The sequence below is a fragment of the Sciurus carolinensis genome, chromosome 17 (genome assembly GCF_902686445.1).
Source record: "Sciurus carolinensis chromosome 17, mSciCar1.2, whole genome shotgun sequence".
In the NCBI taxonomy this organism is placed as follows: domain Eukaryota; kingdom Metazoa; phylum Chordata; class Mammalia; order Rodentia; family Sciuridae; genus Sciurus; species Sciurus carolinensis.
This window is the reverse complement of record NC_062229.1, coordinates 19,062,064-19,079,601: the sequence shown is the minus strand read 5'-3', so window position 1 is coordinate 19,079,601 and position 17,538 is coordinate 19,062,064. Positions and strand designations below refer to the sequence as shown.

Here is a 17,538-nt window from a genome sequence, read left to right as displayed (position 1 = left end):
GGTTGAATTGTCCCTTCTGAAAAGGTATTTTGGAGTCCTACCCTCTGGCACCTGTGAATGTGACCTTATTTGGAAATAAGGTCATTGCAGATGTAATTAGTTAAGATGAGGTCATATTGGAGTAGGATGAGCCCTAATCCAGTATGACTGGTGTTCCTTTGCCAAGATGTGTGTGAGAGGACAGAGATGTACAGGTAGAATGTCCCGGGAAGACATGATTGACAAAGGAATGGAATCAGGGTGTCTGAGAAGTGTCTGTCCTCCCTTGTTCATAGTGGCGTTATTCACAGTAGCCAAGACAGGGAAGTGACCTGGATGTCCATCAGTGGGTGAATGAGCAGAGAAGACATGCTACATTTACCCAAGGGATTACTATTCAGCCTTGAAAAACAACAACAACAAAAATCCTGTCATTCTTGCAACATGGGTGAACCTGGAGGACGTTGTGTTAAGTGCCACAAGTCAGGCACAGGCAGATGAGATACCGGCTGACTTCATCTTTATGTGGAACCTGAAAAAGTCAGCCTCATAGAGAATCAAGTGGTGCTGACCACGACGGGGAAACGGGAGACTCTGGGACATGTTGGTGAAAGCACTCAAAATTTTAGTCTAGAGGAACAAGTTCACAAGTTACTTTGTCCAACAAAATCGTAGAGTTAATGACAATATATTGCATACTTGAAAATGACTAAGAGGGTAGATTTTAAGTGTTCTCACCACAAAAAATGACATGTGAGGTAATGCATATTTTCAATAACTTGACTTAGTTACCACACAATGTGTTATACATGTATCAAAACATCGTATTGTGTCTCATAAGTATATAGTTATCCCTCAATATCTGTGTAGGAATATCTCCAAGAATCCCTCAGATACCAAAATTTGAGAATGCCCTTATATAAGATGCATAGTTTTGCATATAACCTACACACATCCTCCCATAGATTTTCAATCATCTCTAGATGACTTACAATTTCTTATACAGGTAAATGCTATATAAATAGTTGTTATGTGGTATCATTCAGGGAATAATGACAGGAAAGAAAGTCTGTAGGTGTTCAGTGCAGAACAGCCAAAATATAAGCAATAATATAATATTTTAGTATTGTTATCTCTTAGCATGGTCATCTTAATTTGTTTTATTTTTAGTTGTGTTTTATTTTAAATATGTACTTATTTTTTATTTGTTGTAATTAGTTATACATGACAATAGAATGTATTTTGACACATCATGCATAAATGGAGTATAACATCTCATTCTTCTGGTTGTACAAGATGGAGTTTCACTGTGCCATTCAGGCTAGTCTTGAACTCCTGGGTTCAAGTGATCCTCCTGCCTCAGCCTCCTACATAGCTAGCACTAAAGGCACACACCACCATACCTGGCTTAAGTTTTTTAAAATTTATTTTAATCTTATTAGCTATTTTAATTAGTTTATAAAAATTGACCCAGCATTGAGTGTACTCACCAAAAAAAATAGCATTTTAAATATGTGGTTGATTGAATCTGCAGATGCAGAACCTGCAGGTATGAAATCCATGGACACGGAGGACTGAGTGCATACAGTTTTTATTTCTCAATCACAAAACAAATAAGCAGAGGATGTGAGGAGTGGAGTGGGTGTAGGATGGAGGATCTACAGACCAAGGAATCCAAGAATTCCTGGACCACCAGAAACTGGAAGAGGCAAAGGAGGATCCTCCCAGGGATTCTTTGGAGGTAGCACAGCCTTGCTAACACCCCCATTTTCTACTTCCTGCCTCCAGAACGATGAGAATAAATTCCCGTTGCTGTTAGCTAGCCAGATTGCAGTCATTTGTTATGGTGGCCTTAGGAGGTGCTTCCATTAATAATGGTATCTGCCCCTTTAGTCTGGGGCCCCCTACCTACACCTGGTCCCTCTCCATGTGGAGTTCCCTATTATCTATGCCCAGCCATTTTCTCTCCTGATTGTCTGAAGCTCATCTTAAAATTTCCTGGTTTCCCACCTTAGGCTAAGCTTACCAAGTCTCCTGAGGCAGGGAACCCATCAATGTGGTCCACAAAGATCTGTCTCCTGCAGTGCAGAGCAGGTGCAAGAAAAATGGGGAGTGAACTTGAGGGTCAAACCAGAGAATAAAGGAACTTAGTCCGTCTGTCTGTATTCTCTCTGCTGGTAACCAAACCCAGAGCCTTGCACCTACAACAGAAGTGCTCAATCACAGAGGCACATTCTCTGTCCTCTCTTAATGGATTGAGAAAGTGAATGTGTGTCTTGAAATACAATGGACTCTCCATATCCTTGGGTTCTGCATCTGCAGATTCAATCAACTTGAGGTAGGAACAATCAAAACCCAAAGCAAAACAGAACAAACCCTCTAAGGTATGCCTGCATAGTTAAAAATGGAATACTATGCAGCCACAAAAGAATGAAATCCTGTCATTTGCAACAACCTGGAGGAGGCTGGAGGGTGTTAAGTGAAATAAATCAGGCACAGAGAGATAAATGCTGCATGGTCTTTATCATATGCAGAATCTAAACCAGTTGAGCTTGAAGAGGTGGAGAGTAGAAAGGAGGCTACCAGGGGCTGGGTGATTAGTGGGAAGGGACAAAAGGGAGATGTTAGTTGAAGTATATATGATTACAGTCTGATAAGAGGAATGCATTTCAAGAGATCTGTTGTGTGAGGTAATGCATTGGTTACTTAGCTAGCTTTAATGTAAATGTGATTAGCCCTCCATATCCACAGGTTAAACCAACTCTGGATAGAAAATATTTCAAAAAAAATTGCATCATGCACAGAACTATTCCTGGTTATTATTCCCTAAACAATACAGCACAAGTTTTTCACATCATTTGTATTCTATCAGGGATTCCAAGCCATCTGGAGATGGTTCAAAGTCTATGGGAGGATGTACCTAGATACATGCAAATCCTTTGCCATTTTATATAAGGGACTCCAGCATCTGTGGGTCTTGGTGTCTACAGGGTCCTGGAACCAGTCCTTCAGATGCCCAGGGATGACTGTATTTACTGAAAACCTGCTCTGTGTCAGGCACAGAGTTGAGAATGAGAATAAGAGGGTGATGAGACAGTCCCTCGCCTTCTGGAGCTTCTCACTGGGGAGATAGGGGATGGAGAACCAAAGAACCCTTCAGGATCTTGTCAGGTAGACAGCTGCTCAAGGTGCAAGGAGTCCCCGTTGTCATCATCATCACCGTCATCGGCAGGATAACACACTGACCAGATGTGATGATTCTAATGTTTTTATTGTGGTAAAATAGGCTTAGCATGAGATTTACCATTTCAACCATTCCAAAGGCTACAGTTCAAAGCATTAAACACAGTCGCACTGTTGTACGGACATCACTGCTGCCTATCTTCCCCAACGAACCTCTACCCATCCATCAACAACTCCCTGTTCTCCCTCCACCCCGCAGTCCCTGGGAACCCCTGTTCTATCTGTCTTTATTTTGAATCTTCAAGTAGTGTCAATGAGCAGAATCCTACTGTTTGTTCTTTTGTGTCTGGCTGATTTCACTTGGCCTACTGTCCTCCTCGGTGACTTCCTCCTCTTCCTTCCCCCTCTCTTGCATCCGGCTCCTCCTCTTCTCATTTCTCTGCCTCCTCTTCCTCCATCTCAGGGTCAGATTCACTGAGAGGGTATGGGGCTAGGGTTGGGCTGGGGTGCAGAGGGAGGTGGACCTGGCTCCTAGCTGGAGTTCAGAGTTCAGTGTGAGGGGAAGTGGACACTCCGTAAGGTGTCCTTTGCATGGGTCCATGAAGACCACCAACATGCAAGTGGATGAACAGCCACCTTCTCTGTGTTGGATGAGTCCAGGTACCACCTCAAGGTTCATCCATGTTGTAGCATGTAGGCATGAGATCTAATTTTAATCGAGGAAACATGATCTCCTCCAGCAAACAACCCATCAACATTTGTAATGGTGATTATAAAACACCATTAAAGATTTGGATAATTTTTTGGCTTGTTTTTGTACCTTATGCTTTTAAAGATTTCTTCTACATAAACACCCTTAACTTTGATAATGAAGAAGAGTTTTTTAAAAAAACCTCTGCCTCTACCCCTCTCTCTTTTCTGTCAATCATATGTCTTTCTGGTGATCTCAACTCCTGAGCCTACCACTGAGGATACTGCTTTTACTATACTCAACTTCTTTCCTTTTTAACGCAAAGTTTTATCTTTGTTCACACTTAAGTAACATGATTCAATTATTTATATTAATGCTGAGGTCTGCAATTTAAAAATTGCTATTTATTTTTAAATCGAAAGGCAAAATTGCACATGTTTATCATATACAACACAATGTTTGAAGTGTATGTACATTGTGGAACGACCAAATCTAGCTAATAACATATGCATTTTCTCACATAGTTATTTTGGTGGAGAGGCCCTATTACATTCATTATCTTAGCATTTTTCAAGAATACAACATATTATATAAGACCTATAGTAGTTACTTGGTACAATAGGTCTCTTGAATTTATTCCTGTCCAACTGAAAATTTGCATCCTTTTCTACTCTCTCCCTGCCCCTGACCACTCCAGCCATTAGTGAACAGCATTCTACTCTCAATTCCTATGAGATCTACTATTTGAGCTTCTGTATGTTAGTGAGGTCATGTAGTATTTGTTGTTCTGGGTCTAGCTTATCAAATTTAGGATAATATCCTCCAAATTCACCCATGTTGTTACAAATGACAGAATTTTCTTCTTCTTAGAGGATGAACAGTATCCTGTAGTGACAGTGCAGGTGTATCTTGCGTATATTGGGGGTTTGGTCTCAGGCCACTGTAATAAAGCAAATGTCACAATAAAGTACTCATATGAATTTTTTTGTTTCCCAGTGCATATAAAAGTTAGGCTTACACTGTACGGTTGTCTTTTAAGTGTGTATTGTGTCTAAGAAAGCAAGGTACCTACCTTAATTAAAGGTACTTTATGGTAACAGTGCTAATGATCATCCAAGTGTTGGAAAAATGATGCCGATGGATTTGCAGGACACAGGTTGCCCTAAACCTTCGATTCGTAAGAAATGTAATATCTATGAAGTTCAATGAAGCACAACTCAATAAGACAAGGGATGTTTCTACCTTACTTCTGATTGCCTGTTACCTTTTCTGTTTACTCTTGTGAATACTGGCCTGCAGGGAAGTCTCAGCTGCGGATGGCACAAACTGGGGAATTTGAGGGGGGTTTGACAAAGATGTGGTAGGGACTTTGGAAATGATGCGGAATGGTAGATGGGTGCAGTCATCTGGAGCTGGTGGCACCTGGGAGTGGTGAGGGAATCTTCACTGTGGACCCTGGAGAGTGCAGCCTGCCCGTGCACAATCTTCTGGAGCATGCAGGAAAGGAACCCGAGGAATAAATACTCCAGCCCCACTTTCCTCCATTCCTCCGACTTCTGCAGGGGCTTCTCATGGATTGAACCCAGCCAGAAGCCAGAGGCAAGGGAGAGTGTTGGTATGGTCCGTGAGGGCCATTATAGCTGGGCGCCAACTGAGGGGAGGATGGCTGGAGTGTCCCTGGAGGCCATGTGGAAGGTCTCCAGCACTATGTGAAGACCCGCTCTAAGGGTGGGTCCAGGCTTCCTCCCTGACTCAGTACCATGTTGGGCACAAAGTAAGGGTTAACATAATCTCGAGGGAAGGAGACACACTTTAAAACAATTCTGTGTGACTTCCTCATGTATGACGTGATGTTTGGATACAGAGTCTTTCCTTGGTATCCAAAGGGGATTGGTTCCAGAAACCCCTGGTGGACACCAAAATGCAAGGATGCTCAGGTCCTGTATGTAAATGGCATAGTATTTGCTTAGAACCTACCCACATCTTCCCCCTGTGCTTTGAATCATCTCTGGATGACTTCGAATACTCACTATAATGTAAATGCTGTATATGTAGCTGTTACCCTGTGTTGTTTAGGGAATAATGACAAGGAAAGACGTCTGCACCTGTTCAGTACAGATGCAGGTTTTTTTTTTTTTCCAAATGTCTTCTATCTGAGGTTGGTTGAACCCTCAGATATGGCGGCTGGCTGTATAAACTTTGTGCAATGAATAAATCTAGCTGAGTAAGCTGGGCGTGGTAGCGCACACCTGAAATCCCAGGGGCTAGGGAGGCTGAAGCAGGAGGATCATGAGTTCAAAGCCAGTCTCAGTCTCAGCAACTTAGCGAGACCCTAAGCAACCTAGTGAGACCCAGTTTAAAAATAAAAAGTAAAAAAGGACTGGGGATGTTGCTCAATGGTTAAGCAACCACGGATTCAATCCCCAGTACCAAAAACAAAAAAAAACTAGCTTAGTAAAAAAATGTATTACTCACATAACATTATTTTTGTTGTGCAAGAACTTCATACTCACTCTCTTTACATTTGTCAAAAATATAACACATCATCATTAGCAAAGGTCACCTGACTGTACAACAGAGCTCCTGTGGTGTCTCCCCCATCTCCCTGAGTTATGGATGCATTGGCCAACATTTCTCCAACTCCCCGCCCCAGCCCTGGGTTACCACATCCTGCTTTCTACTTCTGTCACTTCAACTCTTTAGATTCTGTATGTGGGTGAGATCATGTGGTATTTGTCCATCTGCGTCTGTCTTCTTGCTCCTAATATCTTGTCTTCCGAGCTCATCCATGTTGGTGCTAACGGCCAATTTCATTATTTATAGCTGACAGACTGATTTTTAAAAAAATGTCAAATGTACATGATGTAAGATGTTCAAAAGTAGACAATTCAGGGACAGTTTGTACATTCATGATGTTGTGCAACCACAACCTCTATCTAGTTCCAGAACATTCCATCACCCCAAAAGAAAACCCTGTCCCCATTAGCTGCCACTCTCCTTCCCTCCCACCTCCAGTCCCTGGCAAACACTAATTTGCTTTCTGTCTTTATGAATTTACCTGTTCTGAATATTTTATATAATTATAAATGGAGACAGAATTTAGGGGGTTACTTAGCCTTTTATCTCTGACTTGCCCTTTTCTTCTTCCCTGAAAGTCTGCTTCTGTTTCAGACACTTCACTTGCATATCAGGCCACTCTGGTCATGGCAGGGTGGGTGGAAATCAGGAGAGGGAGGCCTGGCCCTCCTTTACTCTCCTCTGTTCCCTCTGGGGCCCTGGGAATGGTGGGGAAGCTGCAAGCCTGTAATGAGACCCCCTTCTCCCTTAATGACTCTGGGGGCTTCGGGGATGCCGCAGGCCAGCTCTGTCCTAATTAATTGATAGAGAGTGTTTCCCACAGAGGAATTAGCCTCGATTCTTCTGTCTCAGGCTTCTCTTGGCTGAGCCCGTGTTCAGGCTCCACCTTGCAGCCAAGGAAGTCATCTGGGATAGCTGGGGATGCTCCATCGGAGCTGGGCCAGAGCTGGAGCAGCTGGTCAGAGTGGACCTGGGGTGGCTGGAGCTTTGAGGCTCACAGACTTGGGCCCAAGTCCTGGCCCCATCCTGTGACCTGCCACTTAACATCTTTGAGCCCCCTCTGTTTTTATAAAAGGAAGCCAGTATCTTTTATCTGTTGAGAGAACAAGAGATTCATAGGGCACAGGTGAGAGTGAGGTACTTGCTTTGTGCAAAATGTCAGGGAGTATTCCTGCACTGAGCAATTAGCTAAATAATACTCCAATGTGAGCAATTAAAAAAAAACCCATGAATTAATACAAAACCCCCCCATCATGAACAGGATTTCAAAATGTTAAAGGCAGAAGCAGTAATAGTGTCCAGCCAAGTCGCAGGGGCGGAAGGAAAACTCAGGAATTCCAAGCTTGTCTTTATTTAACATGTCAATGTTTTGTTCATTGTGACTTTTTTCTATATTAATTTTGGTACATTGACTAATACTGAATATGCTAGAGATGATGTCTTTGGTAAACACAGACCTCCTGTGTTTGCAATATACGAAAATATGGCATTGAAATTTAATTTATCTTAAATTTTGAATTTTTGGGCACTCCTTGGCTTTGGTCTTATTGAGGTGAAATTCATATCACAGAAAACACATCATTTCAAAGAATATGATTCATTGGCACTTAGTACAAGTCACAATGTTGGCTGGTGTAGAGGTGCACACCTGTAATCCCTGAAGCTCTTGGAGGCTGAGGCAGGAGGATCACAAGTTCAAGGCTAGCCTGAATGACTTAGTGAGACCCTGTCTCAAAATAAAAAATAAAAAGGGCTGGGGATGGAGGTCAGTGGTAAAGTGCCCCTGTGTTCAATGCCCAGTACTGGAAAAAATTCACAGTGTTGTTTAACTGTCACTCTGAACACTTTCATCACCTGGAGGACACCTGTCCCCTTGGGCAGTCACTTCATGTCCCCAGCCTGGCAACTTCCATTCTCCTTTTCATCTCCATGGATTGACCTTTGCTGGACATTTCATATAAACAGAATCATGTACTTGTTTCTATCTTTTTTCACTGAGTGTACTTTGTTGTAAGGTATGTGTTTTTTTATTATTTTAATTTAACTTTATTTCAAATGACAAATTTGTGTGCTTTCATTCTGCATAAAATGGTGTTTTGAAATTTATGTATGCATTGTGGAACAGCTAAATATATAATTAACATATGCATTACCTCACAAAATTGTCATTTTTGTTGTGAGTACACTTAAAGTGTCTTCTTTATCAGCATTTTCCAAGCATGCAATACATTGTTATTTATTATAGTCACCATGTTGTATACTAGATGTCTTGAACTCACATCTTTTACCTAAATGAAATCTTTTGGCACCTTTTAACTGACATCCTAACCTCTCCTTCCTCCAGTACCTGGTACCCCTATTCTACTCTCTGCTTCAATGAGTTGGACTTTCTAATATTCCACATATGAGTGGAATATGTGGTGTTTAATCTTTCTGTGCCTGGTTTATTGTACCTCACCTAGCATCCTCCATGTTCATTCTGTTGTCTAAGGATGGGTTTTTTTTTTTTTCCTGAGTAGTATACCATGTGCGTTTATATATAAATAGTACATATTCTTCACCATCTGCCTGTTGATGATTCTCGGGTTGCTTCCTTTTCTTGGCTATTGTGAATAACACTTCAGTGAAGCTTCAATGAATGTGCAGCTGCAGAGATCGCTTTGACGTGCTTTATGCCTGGCTTCTGACACTGAGCACAATGTTTCCTGAATTTCCTCTGGATATATACTCAGTGGTGGAAGTGTCCGGCATGTGATAATTCTCTTTTTGCCTTTTCGAGGAATCTCCACACTCTCTTCCATAATGGATTCCCACCAGCAGGGCACGAGGGTTCGCTTTTCTTCACACCTTTCCCAGCACTTGGTACCTTTGTCTTTGATGACAGCCCATTCCAACAGGCACAGGGGAGAAATGTCACGGTGGTTGATTTGCGGTTCCCGAATGACCAGCGATGGTGAGCATTCTTTCACGAACCCGTTGACCATGTGTATTTATATGTGCATTGAGAAATGTCTTTTAAAGTCCATTGCCAAATTTTACTGGGTGGTTTGTTTTCTGAGCACAGTGGGAGGTTTATCTGTTGTGACATGAGATCAGTGCTGTCCCCACATGTTTTCCGGCTGGCACCTTGCACTCCCTAGAGTGCAAGATGCCTTTATGAATCCCTTCTGAGGTGCCTCCTTTAACCCTTTTTACAGCTGGGTGGGGTAATTCCTATCACTCCCATTGGACAGATGAGGAAACTGAGGCTTGGAGGAATTAACCTGCCACAAGCTTACAAAGCTTACAGATCAGGGGGATTGCAAGGTCAAAGCAACTTTAACAGTAGTACTACGACAGGTGCCTTCCTCACTGTGGTGACACATGCACTGTGGTGCAAACGCAGTGGTGAATGACAATTTCTAGTATCTAAGCATGAATCAAGGAGGTGGCACCAAGATTTACGAGGAGTCACTAATTATCACATGCTCACAGTTAAAAAAAATCCAGGGGCGCTTAACCAGTGAGCCACATCCCCCGCCCTTTTTATTTGTTATTTTGAGACAGGGTCTCACTAAGTTGCTTAGGGCCTTGCTAAGTTGCTGAGGCTGGCCTTGAACTTATGCCTCCGCCTCCCAAGCTGCTGGGACTACAGGCGTGTGCCATCTCACCTGGCAGAATGTTTTTTTTTTTTTTTTTTATTGTGGTAAAATATACATAATGAAATCTACCATTTTTACATGTTATTACATATACAATTCAGTAGCATTAAGTATATTAACATTTATTGGGCAATCATCATCATCAGCATCTATCACCAGGAATTTTACATCTCCCCAAACTGAGATTCTGAACCCACTAAGCAGTAACTCCCCACTCCTCTCTCTTCCAGCCTCTAGAAACCCCTATTCTACTTTATGTCTCTGAATTACTATTTGAGGTACCACATATGAGTAGAATCATATAGTATTTGTCTGACTCACTTCACTTAGTATGATGTCTTAGTATAAAGTTTGTCTATGTTGTTATATTAGAATTTCTTTCCTTTTTAAGGCTGAATAACATTTCATTGTAGGTAGATTCCACATTATATTTATCTATTCATGTCTAGGTGGAGATTTGGGTTGTTTCCACCTTTTGGATATTATGAAAAATGCTAATGTGAACATTGGTCTCCAAATACTTGTTCAAGAACCTGCTTATAACTCTTATGGGTAAATACCTAGAAGTGGAATTTGAATCATAAGGTAGTTCTATGTTAAATCTTTATTTTATGGTACTGGGGTGGAACCCAGGGCCTTGCACAAGCTGGGATATGGATTTCCCTGACAGTTAAATGATATTCAACATTTTCATCTATTTGTTGGCTATTTGTACTTCTTGTAAGAACTGTCTTTTCAGATAATTTGCCTATTCTTAAATTGGCTCACTTATAGTTGTTGTTTTTTAATTTATTTTTTGGGGTGCTGGGATAGAACCCAGAGCCTAAGTGCTCTACCGCTGAGCTACCTCTCAAGCCCTGTTGTTAAGTTTGTTGAGTTCCTTATGTATTCTGGTTGTTAACCTGCTGTTAGATGAATAACCGGCCAAGATCCGCTCCCCCCAGCCCCCTGGTTCTGTAGATGGTCTCTTTACTCTGTGGATTGTTTCCTTGGCTGTGCTGAAGCCTTTTTGGTTTGATGTAATCCATTTGCCAATTTTTGTTTTTATCTCCTGTGAGGAATTATCACACTTCATGAACCCTGTTAATACATACAATTAATACAGTTTAACAAAACAGTTTTAAAAAGACAGCTTTGCTTTAGCATGTACTTGAGGAAGCAATAAACTGATTCATTTTATTAAGTCTCAATTCTTGAATGTGTGTCTTTGTAATATTCTAGTGATGAAATATGAAGTATGCATGTAGGATTTTTTCCCCACTCCAAGGCGCCACAGCAGGGTCTCCAGGGGAAGCCCCTGGTGTGACTGTTGAAGCCACAAGCCCAAGGGACCAAGGGACACAGTTCAGTGGCAGAGTGCTTGTCCCGCAAGTGTAAGGCCATGGCTTTGCTCCCCAGCACTGGGAAAGACAAAATAAAAACAACAGGAAGAACTGCAAACTGAACTAGCTGTGTTGTCATGGGATACCATTTTTAGACAGACAAACCTTGGTTTTTCTGATGTGGGTATTTGGTAGACATTTCTGCAAAACTGAAAATATGTATCTGTCACTTCAAGGAAAATAACTGGCAATTTTTGTTGTCGGTGGTAAAATGTGAGGCTTTAAGTGAAACTTAGAGTTTTGAAAAACTTGTATTTATCACTTGACAGCTTCCAGACACTTCTGATGAGGTTGGTTTTGTTATTAACAAATGTGGCCTTTTGATATTGAATAATGAGATGTGCTAATATTCAGAAGGTCTGAGTAATGTGGTCATGTATTTTTTTTTCCAAATGACTAATGCATGATGTTTCAAAGTTGTGCATGGGTAAAAGATGTGTTTAGTAGATTTTAATGTTAATATAGGACAAAAAGTTTAGATTTCACATTGTAACTGTCCTTTAAGAAACTAAAATGTGTAGGGTTTTAGTGTAGTCTTGAATAATAGTCACAATCACCTGAAAAACTGATTGAAATACTCTGCCTGGGGTTTGGGGGTGCAGCTCAGTGGTGGGGGCTTGCCTAGAATGTGCAAGGCTTTGATCCCTAGTATAGCAACAGCAACAAAAATATTCTTCCCTTTCTCAACTACATATCTGTGTGAAGCTGAATTTTTCCCCTGTACTTTGTTTTTTTAAAAAAAATTTAAAAATTATTATAATTATTTTTTACAGACTGCATTTTGATTCATGGCACACAAATGTTCCCCTGTACTTTGAATAAAATAACATGCCACCACCGATTTGGTGTAGAAGTGGATACAGTCAGTTCTCATTATTCACAGCAGTTATATTTTATAAAGTTGCTGTGAACACTGAATTAGCGAATACTGAGTTAGTGAATACTGAATCATTAATCCTAGGGAAAACTCAGGGTTAGGTTTCTGTGAGCCCCTGGTCACCGTATTTTTGTCAACTGAGGAATATATATCACCTTATTTTATGTGTGTTTCTACTTAAAGATAATTTATTGAATATATGTTATTGATTCTTTAAAATTGGCTCATGGCCAAGAGCGCTATAATTCATATCTTAGTGAAGCTCATCAAACACATGTATTTTCTCTGTAAGGTGCATCATAGCTGCCTAACACTGGGAAACACTAGCCAGCACTTCCGCACTATGCCTGGGAGCTGAAAACAGAAAAAAGTCAATGAAAAAGCACAGAAACTTGCAAGAATGTGGTGCCAAGTAGACTGCAAAAGAGACACTTGCTCACAGCATGAGCGGAAGCACAACAGTAGCTCTGCCCTGTTCAACCTTAGCTAGAGACATTTGCATGGGGCAGCTTGAATAGCTCAGTTTTATTTCCAGCTCTGCACATGTTTCAGAGCGACAGCGAAAGCTTCGCAGGTATTGATTTTGGGGTTACAAATGATATTTAGTGAGTAGGTGAATTTGCATATTCACAATCTGAATAATTAAGATCAACTCTATGGCAATTTTCCTTTCTCTATAACTAGACATTAAAACAATTAGAAAAAGTGTTAATGTCCCCATTATTATTGTTGTTATTATTATTATTATTATTATTGTTTTAGTTTGGAAAATGTTTTTCACAAAAATGTGCTTTTTAACATTAATGTGTAGTGGGCTTTTTCTTGTCATATTAAAATACATAAATAAATATTTGCAAAATGTTTTTGGGTTTGATTTCAAATACAGTTAGGATCAGTAGATGTAACCTATGTAAGCAAAAGTTCCTTGGGGCTCTCCATGATCTTTTCTATTAAGACACAGTGTCTTAGAACAGTTTTGGATTAACAGAAAAATTGAAAAAACAGTACAGAGGCTTCCCATATACCCACTGGACCTGATTTCATCTATAATTAATATTTTCATTTGTATGGTACATTTGTATGATTATAATATTGATATTGTACATTATTATATTGATACACTAGTCACTAAACACTGATTCATTATTAACAATTATTACATAGATATGTTGCTTTAAACTACATTTGTACTTATTCAGATTTCCTCAATTTCTCTCTTACCCAGGTTAAATATTCCTGATCAGAAGTACTTGGGACCAACAGTGACTCAGATTTCATATTTGTTTCTCCCAGATTATGGAATATTTGCATACATGTAATATCTTGGGGATGGGATTCAATTAAACATGAAAGTCAGTGATGTTTCCCATATTTTATACCCACATCCTGATTGTAATTTTATGCACTATTTTGTGGCACCTGCATTTTGACAGTGATCTGTTCCCTGAGGTCAGGTGTGGGATTTTCCAGGGGTGGCATCCTGTCTACATTCAGAACACTTTGGATTCTGAATGTTGTGGATCAACCTGTAACCTTTTTCTGTTCCAGGACACCAATGACACTGAGCTGTCACCTGGCCGTGGCTCTTTTGACTTTGACAGTTTCTGAGATGTTCCTTGACATATTTGAGGAAGACTGGTCAGATTTGTAGGATGCCCCTCTACTGGAATTTGTCTGATGTTTTCCCTATAATTAGACTTGAGTTATGGTGTTTTGGGATCCTCTCTGGTTTTTAAGAAGAATGTAAAGGAGTTCCAAGTCCCAGTAGTTTGAGAACCCCCTTGCTATTCTATTTGCTTTTTTTTTTTTTTTTTTTGGGTGCTGGGGATCAAACCTAGGGCCTTGTGCTTACAAGGCAAGCACTCTACCGACTGAGCTATCTCCCCAGCCCCTCCGTTTGCTTTTTATAGAACAAGTGCGTGTCCATCTTTCTTGCTGTATCTCCAGGCTTCAGCCCATCCAGGTACCAGTGGGTGTAAAATACATACGTGTGGATTAGAGGACTGTAAGAACCAGGCTCTCAGAGACAGCTCCAAGCTCAGAGAAGTTAAGCAGAAATTTCCCAGCCAGGCCAGTGACTGAAAGAGAGGGAATGGGGAGGTGGCAGGGGTGGGTTGCAGATGTGGCCCAGGGGAACCTGACACCTGGGACAGGGATTCGCCTTTTGCCATCCTTTGGAATCACTTGGGGAGTACTGAAATATATCAACACCTAGGCCACGCTCCCAGGGACGCTTACTTGATTGGTCTGGAGATCAGGATCTTTAAAAGCTCTCCTGGTGATTGTAAGGTACAATCTGTTTGAGAGCCACCTATTTAGGAAGTGTTCAAGCATCAGAGCCAGGGCTGTGTGGACAGAGTTGGAAATGGGACAGCTGCTCTTTGGCTGTGTGACCTTGAGTAAATTACAAAACTTCTCTGAGTACCTGTCCCTTCCTCTGCAAACAGGGCTGGTGATATCTACTTCACAGGGGCGTGAGGATAACATATAAAGAAAAGAACCTGTCAACAGTGGCTCAATAACAACAACAACTGCAAAGATGTATGGAGTTTTAATTGCTGTTCTGGGCTCTGAGCTTAGCTCTTTAAATGGCATTAGTTCTCAGGAGAGGCTGAAGATGTTGGAAACAACCAAATCAGCGCCATTTGAGAGGAAAAGCTGATCGACATTGGCCCGTGTACCATGCAGATAGCAAAGAAATATATTCAGTCCTAGTAGTAATGATTCCAAAGCATTTCCTAACAGCATTTCCATCCTAGCGCGCTTTAATTTTCCCTGGGGTCGACCGAGTCATCTCTCTTGTTTAGAATGCGAGGCCAGACTCAGAGAGGGAAGGGGGTTGGCCTAAAGGCACACAGCGGCCAAGCGGCCAAGAGGCCAATGCCAGAAGGTGCACCGGAAGCGGGGAGCGGGACATCGGAGCCCATGCGGTGGCTGTTATCATGAGACGCTCACGCCCGTGCCTTCCCCAGACTCCGCGGAGGATGTGGGCGCTGGCCCAGCGGTGCTAGGACCTGGTCCCCACGCTCCCGCGGGGAAGCTCGGGTCTCGGCGGGCTCTGGAGGCGCGGCTCCGAGCAGGGGGCGGAGGCTGAGTGCCGAAGAGGCCACTCACCCCCGCCCACCCTCCGTCCCCCTCCCGCTCAAGCACGCGGCTCCGCTGCTCCCGCGCGGCTGCCGAGCCTGAGCAGGGCGCGGGGGAGGCGGGGGGCGTCCCGGAGGGGATCCCGCCCCCTCCCCCGGCCACCCGGCGCCCCCGCACCCACGTGAGCGCAGGGCCAGCTCGGATCCCGCCGGCTGCACAGCGCGTCCCGGCTCCGCGCCGGCGCCTCCGCGGTCGGGTTCCGAGCCGGCGCTGCACGGTTCCTGGCGGGTCCCCGCGGCCCGGGCCGGGCGCTTCGCCGGGCTCCCGCTCCTGATCTGGGCGCAGCGCGCAGGCCGAGGCGCGGGCGGGCCGCCCAGCGGCTCCGGACGCGGGTGAGTGGGGAGACCCAGGCGGGCGCGGGGACTCGGCGCGCGCCGGGCCCCAGAGGTTCCTGGCAGCGGCGGTCGGAGGCGGTGGGCGGCCCCCGGCCCCCGGGTCTCCACCTCCCGGCTGCCCTTTGTCTCCGCTCCTGCTGCCCCTTAGGGTCGTGGCTGCTGTTCTGCCCTGGTCACCCTGGTGATCCATCGCCTTAGTTCTCCCCAGGTCTCGCTGCCGATCTCCCACCTTCCTATCCGGTGGCCTCAGGTCGGGGGATTGTGTTTTCTTTGAACCTTGTCTATTTGCAGGGCTGGGTCCTTTTCCTATCGGGGTTAATGGCTGCAACTCTAGACGTACCAGGTGTGGCTAAGACTTTGACCACCACCGCAGGGATCCAGGTGTGTGTGTGTGTGTGTGTGTGTGTGTGTAATTTGATTTATGAAGGGTGGTTGCGCAGGGCAGTGGAAACGTGTAGTGACTGTGTGTCTGATGGTGTGCATGGATGTGACATGCGCGGGTGTGTGAGAATTGTGTGACTGATGCTGAATGCATAGAGTTGGTGTGTGTGGTTGTATGTTTGAAGAGTTTGTGTATGACGGTGTGTCCATGAGGGCTTGTGTATATGTAGTTGCACACGAGAGGCATGTGAGGTTGTGTGTTCAGGGGTGTGTGTGTGTGTGTGTGTGTGTGCGTGTGGGTGTGTGAGATATGTATGTGATTTTTCTCCCTGTCTTTCCCTCCCCTCTCACTCTTCTGGCTAGCACAATGTTGAGATAAAATGTACAGCAAGCCTCCTTGCTTTGTCCACTGTGGATTGTGATAAGAACTCTGAGATGTCCTAAATTAAGTTATAGGTCAGAGAATGGAGGGAGGAAAGAGAGAAGAGGTCACATTAAGTCAAGACTTTAAGCTAAGTCAGTAAAGAAAAAGAAGGAGGAAACCCCTAAAACAACCCAACAACCAAAAAATTGCTTCACGTTGCTTTCCTGTGTGCTGGTCACTTCCCACAGTCACATTACAGTCTGCTCTTGGAACTAACCAAGAAATTGCAAAAACTCTTCATACACTAACCTATCCCAGGTCTTCACCTGCATCCCATGCCCTGCCCTCTACCTTTCCAGCCATCCTAAGGTCAATGTAAGTAATTTTCTTATCTCCAAATATTTTTTTTTTTTTTTTTGGGTGCTGGGGATCGAACCCAGGGCCTCATGCTTACAAGGCAAGCACTCTACCGACTGAGCTATCTCCCCAGCCCCATTTCCAAATATTTTTGTAAAACACCCTGACCCCTTAGGTCTGGTGGACATTGTTTCAACTGCCATCTGGCCATGCTCCTGGCAGCTTTGGGAGTTTGTCCCAAGACTGGTCCTTTCACCTTTTGGCTAGCATGTGTACAGCTCAATCAACACTTCATTCTGAGAGATCTCAGTCTTGAAAATTGATTTAGTTCTTGTTTTGGTCTTAGGGGTGAAAAGTTTCTTCCTTTCTCCCCTTTGTGCCTAGGGGCAGCCAGCTCATCTCATTACTTTGGAGTCTAGAGGCTGGGGGACAAGGAAAGAGACCCAGCCTCAAGCCCCTCACCCTGCAGGGACCTGGGACTCTACAAGGATCATTTCCAGGAAGCCTAAGAGACAGGGCTAAGAGAGGGTTTAGAACCAGGAGAGACCAGAAAAGACAGAGCCCAGTGAGGGGAGAATCCTCCAGGGGTCCCAGAGAGACCCAGAAAGGCCCAAGTTGAGATCAAGG

The 17,538-nt window shown here is 43.3% G+C and overlaps 1 protein-coding gene across 3 annotated transcripts in view; it reads left to right on the top strand.

The window, feature by feature from the left end:
* Window positions 1-17,538, top strand: part of Slc1a6 (solute carrier family 1 member 6) — a 53,959-nt gene that overhangs the window by 16,109 nt on the left and 20,312 nt on the right. The window contains exon 1 of one of the 3 annotated variants that reach the window (XM_047531248.1): window positions 15,245-15,806. The exons of 1 other annotated variant lie outside the window; for it this stretch is intronic. The gene's annotated coding sequence lies outside the window, so the exon portion shown is untranslated. Of the gene's footprint in view, window positions 1-15,244; window positions 15,807-17,538 lie in introns of those variants that run through there. One more of the 3 variants, XM_047531246.1, reaches the window with a different exon arrangement.